This window comes from Pan paniscus, chromosome 11 (genome assembly GCF_029289425.2).
Source record: "Pan paniscus chromosome 11, NHGRI_mPanPan1-v2.0_pri, whole genome shotgun sequence".
Lineage (NCBI taxonomy): Eukaryota > Metazoa > Chordata > Mammalia > Primates > Hominidae > Pan > Pan paniscus.
In genome coordinates, this window is record NC_073260.2 from 59,148,477 (window position 1) to 59,156,436 (window position 7,960).

Sequence of the window (7,960 nt, forward strand, 5' to 3'; positions counted from 1 at the left end):
CCATAGGCCTCAAAGTGCTCCAAATATCCATTTGCAGATTCTACAAAAAGAGTGTTTCCAAACTGCCCAATCAAAAGAAAGGTTCAACTCTGTGAGATGGAAGCACACATCACAAAGAAGTTTCTTAGAAACCTTCTGTCTAGTTTTTATGGGAAGATGTTTCATATTTCACCATAGGCCTCAATGGGCTCAGAAATATACCTTTGCAGATTCCACAAAAGGATTGTTTCCGAACTGCTCAATCCAAAGAAAGTTTCAACACTGTGAGATGAATTCACACATCACAAAGAAGTTTCTCAGAAAGCTTCTGTCTAGTTTTTATGTGAATATATTTCCTTTTTCACCATAGGCCTCAAACCAATGGCAAACATCCCTCTACAGATACTACAAAAAGACTGTTTCCAAAGTGTTCAATCAAAAGAAAGGTTCAACTCTGTGTGATAAATGCACACGTCACCAAGAAGTTTCTCAGAATGCTTCTATCTAGTTTTTATGTGAAGATATTTCCATTCTCACCAAGGCCTCAAAACGCTCCAAATATCCATTTGCAGATTCTACAAAAAGATGGTTTCCAAACTGCTCAATGAATAGAAAGGTTCAACTCTGTGAGATGAAAGCACACATCACAAAGAAGTTTCATAGAATGTTGCTTTCTAGTTTTTATGTGAAGATACTTCCTTTTTCACCATAGTCCTCAAAGCACTCTAAATATCCATTTGCAGATTCTACAAAAAGTGTGTTTCCAAACTGCTCAATCAAAAGAAAGGTTCAACTCTGTGAGATGAAAGTACACATCACAAAGAAGTTTCTCAGAAATCTTCTGACTAGTTTTTATGTGAAGATATTTCCTAATTCACCATAGGCCTCAATGGGCTCACAAATATCCCTTTGCAGATTCTACAAAAGGACTCTTTTGAAACTCCTCAATCAGAAGAAAGGTTCAAATCTGTGATATGAATGCATACATCACAAAGAAGTTTCTCAGAATGTTTCTGTCTAGTTTTTATGTGAAGATATTTCCTTTTTCACGATAGGCCTCAAAGCACTCCAAATATCCATTTGCATATTCTACAAAAAGACTGTTTCCAAACTCTTCAATCAAAAGAGAGGTTTAACTCTGTGATATGAAAGCACACTTCACAAAGAAGTTTCTCAGAATGCTTCTGTCCAGTTTTTATGTGAAGATATTTCCCTTTTCACCATACCTATCAAAGCGCTCAAAATATCCCTTTGCAGATTCTCTGCAAAGACTCTTTCCAAACTTCTCAATCAAAAGAATGGTTCAACTCTGTGAGATGAATGCACATATCACAAAGAAGTTTCTCTGAAATCTTCTGTCTAGTTTTTATGTGAAGATATTTCATTTTTCACGGTAGGCCTAAAGCCACTCACAAATATCCCTTTGCAGATTTTACAAGAACAGAGTTTCCAGACTCATCAAAGAATAGAAACTTTTATCTCTCTGAGATGAGTGCACATCTTACAGAACAGCTTCTCAGAAAAATTCTTTATAGTTTTTATTGAAGATATTTCCTTTTTCACCATAGGCCTCATAGAGCTGACAAATATCCCTTTGCAGATTCTACAAAAAGTCTGTTTACAAACTGCTCAATCAAAAGAATAGTTCAACTCTGTGAGATAAATGCACACATCACAAAGAGGTTTCTCAGAAATCCTCTGTCTAGTTTTTATGTGAAGATATTTCCTTTCTCACCATAGGCCTCAAAGCGCTCATAAATATCCCTTTGCAGATTGTACAAATAGACAGTTTTCAAACTGCTCAGCAAAAAGACTGTTTCAACTCTGTGAGATGAATGCACACATGACAGGGAGGTTTCTCAGAGAACGTCTGTCTATTTATTATGTGAAGGTATTTCCTTTTTCACCAAAGGCCTCAAAGCGCTCACAAATAGCTCCTTGCAGATTCTACAAGAACAGAGTATCCAAACTGATTAATCAAAAGAACACTTCACATAAAATCCCTAGAAGAAAACCTAGGCAATACCATTCAGGACATAGGCATGGGCAAGGACTTCATGTCTAAAACACCTAAAGCAATGGCAACAAAGCCACAATTGACAAATGGGATCTAATTAAACTAAGGAGCTTCTGCACAGCAAAAGAAACCACCATCAGAGTGAACAGGCATCCTACAGAATGGGAGAAAATTTTTGCAACCTACTCATCTGACAAAGGGTTAATATCCAGAATCTACAATGAACTCAGACAAATTTACAGGAAAAAAAACAAACAACCCCATCAAAAAGTGGTTGAAGGATATGAACAGACACTTCTCAAAAGAAGACATTTATGCAGCCAATGAACAAATGAAAAAAATGCTCATCATCACTGGCTATCAGAGAAATGCAAATCAAAACCACAATGAGATATCATCTCACACCAGTTAGTATGGTGATCATTAAAAAGTTAGTTAGGAAACAACAGGTGCTGGAGAGGATGTGAGAAATAGGAACACTTTTGCACTGTTGGTGGGACTGTAAACTAGTTCAACCATTGTGGAAGTCAGTGTGGTGATTCCTCAGGGATCTAGAACTAGAAATATCACTTGACCCATCCATCCCATTACTGGGTATATACCCAAAGGATTATAAATCATGCTGCTTTAAAGACACATGCACAAGTATGTTTATAGCGGCACTATTCACAATAGCAAAGACTTGGAACTGACCTAAATGTCCAACAATGATAGACTGTATGAAGAAAATGTGGCACATATACACCATGGAATACTCTGCAGCCATAGAAAATGATGAGTTCATGTCCTTTGTAGGGACATGGATGAAGCTGGAAACCATCATTCTCAGCGAACTATTGCAAGGACAAAAAATCAAACACCACATGTTCTCACTCATAGTTGGGAATTGATCAACGAGAACACATGGACACAGGAAGCGAAACACCACACACCACACATCAGGGACTGTCGTCGGGTGGGGGGAGGGGGAGGGGGAGGGATAGCATTAGGAGATATACCTAATGCTAAATGTTGAGTTCATGGGTGCAGCACACAAACATGACACATGTATACATATGTAACAAACCTGCACATTGTACATATGTACCCTAAAACTTAAAGTATAATAATAGAAGTAAATAAATAAATAAATAAACCCAGAGCTCCAAAAAAAAAAAAAAAAAAAGAAGAATGGTTCAACTCTATGATATGAATGCACACATCACAAATAAGTCTCTCAGAAAGCTTCTGTCTACATTTTATATGAAGATATTTCCTTTTCACCATAGGCCTCAAAGCACTCACAAATATGCCTTTGCAGATTCTACAAGGGAAGAGTTTCCCATCTGCTCAATGAAAAGAAACCTTTACCTCTGTGAGATGAATGCACACATTACAAAGCAGTTTCTCAGAAACCTTCTGTCTAGTTTTTATGTGAAGTTATTTCCTTTTTTCCCATAGGCCTCAAAGCGCTCACAAATATCACTTTGCTGATTCTACAGAAAGACTATTTCCAGACTGCTCAATCAAAAGAATGGTTCAACAGTGTGAGATGAGTGCACACATCACACAGAAGTGTCTCAGAAAGCTTCTGTCCCATGTGAAGATATTTCCTTTTTCACCACAGGCCTCAAAGCATTCACAAATATCCCTTTGCAGATTCTACAAAAAGACTGTTTCCAATATGCTCTATCAATAGAAGGGTTTAACTCTGTGAGATGAATTCATACATCACAAAGCAGTTTCTCAGAAACCTTCTTTCTAGTTTTTATGTGAAGATATTTCCTTTTTCACCATAGGCTTCAAAGCACTCAGAAATATCCTTTTGCAGATTTTACAAAAAGATTGTTACCAAACTGCTCAATCAAAAGAATGGTTCAACTCTGTGAGATGAGTGCACACATCACAAAAAAGTTTCTCAGAAAGCTTCTGTCTAGTTTTTATGTGAAGATATTTCCTTTTTCACCATTGGCCTCCAAGCACTCACAAATATCCCTTTGTCGATTCTACAAAAATACTGTTTCCAAACTGCTCAATAAAAAGAATAGTTCAACTCTGTGAGATGAATGCTTACATAACCAGGAAGTTTCTCAGAAACTTCTGTCAAGTTTTTATGTGATGATATTTCCTTTTTCACCATAGGCCTCAAACTAAATATCCCTTTGCAGATTCTACAAGAAAAGAGTTTCCCATCTGCTCAATGAAAAGAAACGTTTACCTCTGTGAGATGAATGCACACATTACAAAGCAGTTTCTCAGAAACCTTCTGTCTAGTTTTTATGTAAAGATATTTCCTTTTTCACCATAGGCTTCAAAGTGCTCACAAATATCCCTTTGCATATTCTACAAAAAGACTGTTACCAAACTGCTCAATCAAAAGAATGGTTCAACTCTGAGATGAATGCACACATCACAAAGCAGTTTCTCATAAACCTTCTTTCTAGTTTTTATATGAAGATATTTCCTTTTTCACCATAGGCCTCAAAGCGCTCACAAATATCCCTCTGCAGATTCTACAAAAGCACCATTTCCAAACATTTCAATCAAAAGAATGGTTTAACTCTGTGAGATGAATGCACACGTCACAAAGTAGTTTCTCAGAAAGCGTCTGTCTAGTTTTTATGTGAAGATATTTCCTTTTTCACCATAGGCCTCAAAGCACTCACAAATACCACTTTGCAGATTGTACAAGAACAGAGTTTCCAGACTGATCAAAGGAATGAAACGTTTAACTAGGTGGGATGAATGCACACATCACAGAGCAGTTTCTCAGAAACCTTCTTTATAGTTTTTATGTGAAGGTATTTCCTTTTTCACCATGGCCTCAAAGCGCTCACAAATATCCCTTTGCAGATTCTACAACAACGGAATTTCCAAACTGCTCATAATTAGTTTTTAGGACCACCATGAGCATTTAGACACACTGCTTGTGGTGCAACACACATGTATTATCCACACTGAAATTAGGAATTCAACTAAAGTTCATGTAGAGCCGAAAATGTGAATATTTGGGGGACCTCAGAGATGATCTAGCTCACTTTATTTTGTAGAAAAGAAAACAGGTACAGGGAAAGGGCATGCATTGCCTAAGGTGATTCAGCAGCTTTGGCACAGAAACACAACACACTTAAGGTGATTCTTCAGGTTTGGAGCAGAAACGCAATATAATCTCTGTTCTTTTGCTTCTGAGATCCAGAATTTTTTCACAATACTGAACTACTTATGTTTCTGATTCCTTATTTTTTCTTTCTAAATTTTGCCAGTACTGTCTAACGAAGATCTATTCTTTACCCTAAATATTTAAATTCGTTACCACTATTGTCTCTTTATAAGTAAAATTACTAGTTGCTATTATAAATGGTTATTCAATCACTTTTCATTTTTGGGGGGTTCAGTACAAAGTTAGTAACAAATAAACATTATTGGCCTTGGCAATCCAAGAGGAGCTCAAGTCCTCTAGGGCACGTCAGGAAAAGGTTAAATGACAGCTGTGCTGCGAGTGGACAGAATACAGCTCTCATACAGACTATTGAGTATTTGATGTTCTTCAACAATTTCATTAATCTTCAGTTATTTTCCTCTTTGAAGTGAAAGTCTGCTATGACTTTCAAGTTTCTTTTGAAATAATTATAGATTCACAGGAAGTTGCAAAAGGTACAGGGATGTCTTAGGTACTCTTCACTAATTCCAGTGGCGACATCTCACATAGCTATAGAGCATTATCAAAACCTGGAAACTGACATAGGTACAATTCAGAAAGCTTACTCAGATCGCAACTGTTTTGTATGCATTCATTTTTGTATGTGTGTATGCATGTGCGTGTGTTCTGTGCATTTTTATGTGGTGTGGATCTCTGTAACTACCACTTCCACAGTCAAGATACAGAATTGTAGCCTCACTACCAGGCTCCAACTTGCAATCTTTGCTGACACTCTGACACGATTTCCTCCACCCCTTCCCCTTGGCAACCCCATAGCCTGTTCTCCATCTTTACAATTTTATTTCAATAATTTATATAAATGTAATTGTACAAAATCGTATTTTTAAATGGAAAAAACAAGTCACAGATAGTTTATTAGCACTGTAAAATAGTCTTTAACATTCATTTGTTTTATGTTCTATTTGTCTCAAAAAAATGTGCTTTGTTCTTTCCCATACTTTCTGATATCAGGATAGGAAATCAATACCAAACAAAACATTTCCATTCATTTTTTTCCACAGCTTGGTTTTCACTGTTGTTGCCCAACATTTATTGTTCCATTTACTCTTTCTCTCTGTTTTCCATCACATAAAAGTAACTTTGTGTTCTTTATCTCTTCTAAGAAAACTTGGTAATGAGTCTTTAATGTGACGCCTGGACCACCCTTGTTTTGATTTTGTGTTATGGATGTTCTTTTGTGTGATCGTTGTCATGGAGAGTCCTTGTGAAGCTGGGCTTTTCCAGTGGTTTGTCAAAATGGAAATAGATAATTAACAAACCAAACACAAAATGGCGTTGCTCCAAGAATGCATCATTTCTCAGAAAACACTACCTCTTCCAACTAGAGATTGTGAATATTACTCATATTATCCTTTACTCCCTTTTATTAAAACTGTATTTTTTTTTACACATTTGTATAACTCGGGTAATGCAATGTGAAACTAAGTGATTGCCTACCAATTACAATTGGTGTTAACGATGCTACTGGGAGGCCACCCCTACAGTGGCTGCGCCAAGTTTAGGGACTTGCTAGCTTTGCTAAGTTACATGGGATTGCTTACGTACTAAATGGAGGTGGGGGACTGGTCCGAGGACGCAGCGGCGCCGCCCTGGCCAGACGTGGAAGCTACAGACCGGGCCCCAGACACTGGGCGGCCAAGAGCCAGAGGCGAGCACACGATGGCGGACGACCCACCGCAGCATCCAGCGAGTCACCACCAGGGGCACGCGAACCCCAAAACCATGGCCATGAGCGCTGCCAGAAGGGCCGCGTGGTGGGCTTCCGGCCCCGGACACAACAACGACGCGCACCGGGCAGGCGGGGGGCGGGCGGGCGAGGAGGACTGTGCCTTGGAGGGGTGTTGGGGAGGAGGGGCGCTGCAACGGCGGTGGGCCAGTCGCCAGGCAACCACCAGGGGCGGCGGCGAACCGCGGCCCCCGGGACATGCTCCCCCACCCTCTCCCCGGCGGACCCTTCCTACTTGCCTTCCTCCCCCCCACAACAAGCCCACACTACCCACGACGCGCGACGACGATGGCACGGGACCTTCCACCCCGCCAGGGCCAACGAACCCCGCACCACGAGCTGCGTGAGGCGCGAGGGAGCCCCCGAGGGAAGAACCCGGACTGCGGTGGTGGCCACGGGAACTTGGCCCCAGCCGGCTCTCTTCCCTCTCTGTTTTCGCGGGTGGCAGTGCCGCCCTCTCTCTCTTCCTCACAGCCGGGAGCCCCCCTTCCCCATGCCACCCAATGCGTGACCACACAGGGCCTGTGGGGGGAGCTAGAAGGGGCGGGCACGGCGGCAGAGGAGGGCGGACGTCGCCGGTCTGCACTTGGGGGGACGGAGTGCCCCGGCAGGCCATGCCAGGGAACCCCTAGCTGTGCACCCCAAGGAGCCCGTAGGCACCCCCAGGGACTATTGATCGGCAAGCGACACTTAGACAGGCATAGCCCTGGGAGGAACCCGGGCCGCAAGTGCATTCGAAGTGTCCATGATCAATGTGTCCTGCAATTCACATTAGTTCTCACAGCTAGCTGCGTTCTTCATCAACGCAGAAGCCCAGTGATCCACCGCTAAAAGTCATACAAGGTGGATTTGGCGAGGGCGCCCCCAACACCGGGAGGCCCTACTGGCACAACAGGTCCCCCAGAGGGTTTACCTCAGGCCGGCCATTCAGACAGCAACAGGACCAGACTCTAGAGAGGGGTCGGAAGGTTTCACAACACAGGGAGGCGGTGCCGACCACGGGGGGCGAACGCTGACAGCACCCCACGGGCGCCCAGGG

General features: G+C 41.5%; 1 non-coding gene across 1 annotated transcript; it reads right to left on the reverse strand.

Moving 5' to 3' along the window:
* Nucleotides 1-7,605: 7,605 nt before the first annotated feature.
* On the reverse strand, nt 7,606-7,757 carry LOC112438864 (5.8S ribosomal RNA). Its single transcript, XR_003027178.1, has one exon. It is a non-coding gene; the product is annotated as a 5.8S ribosomal RNA (ribosomal RNA).
* Between the last annotated feature and the right edge of the window lie 203 nt (nt 7,758-7,960).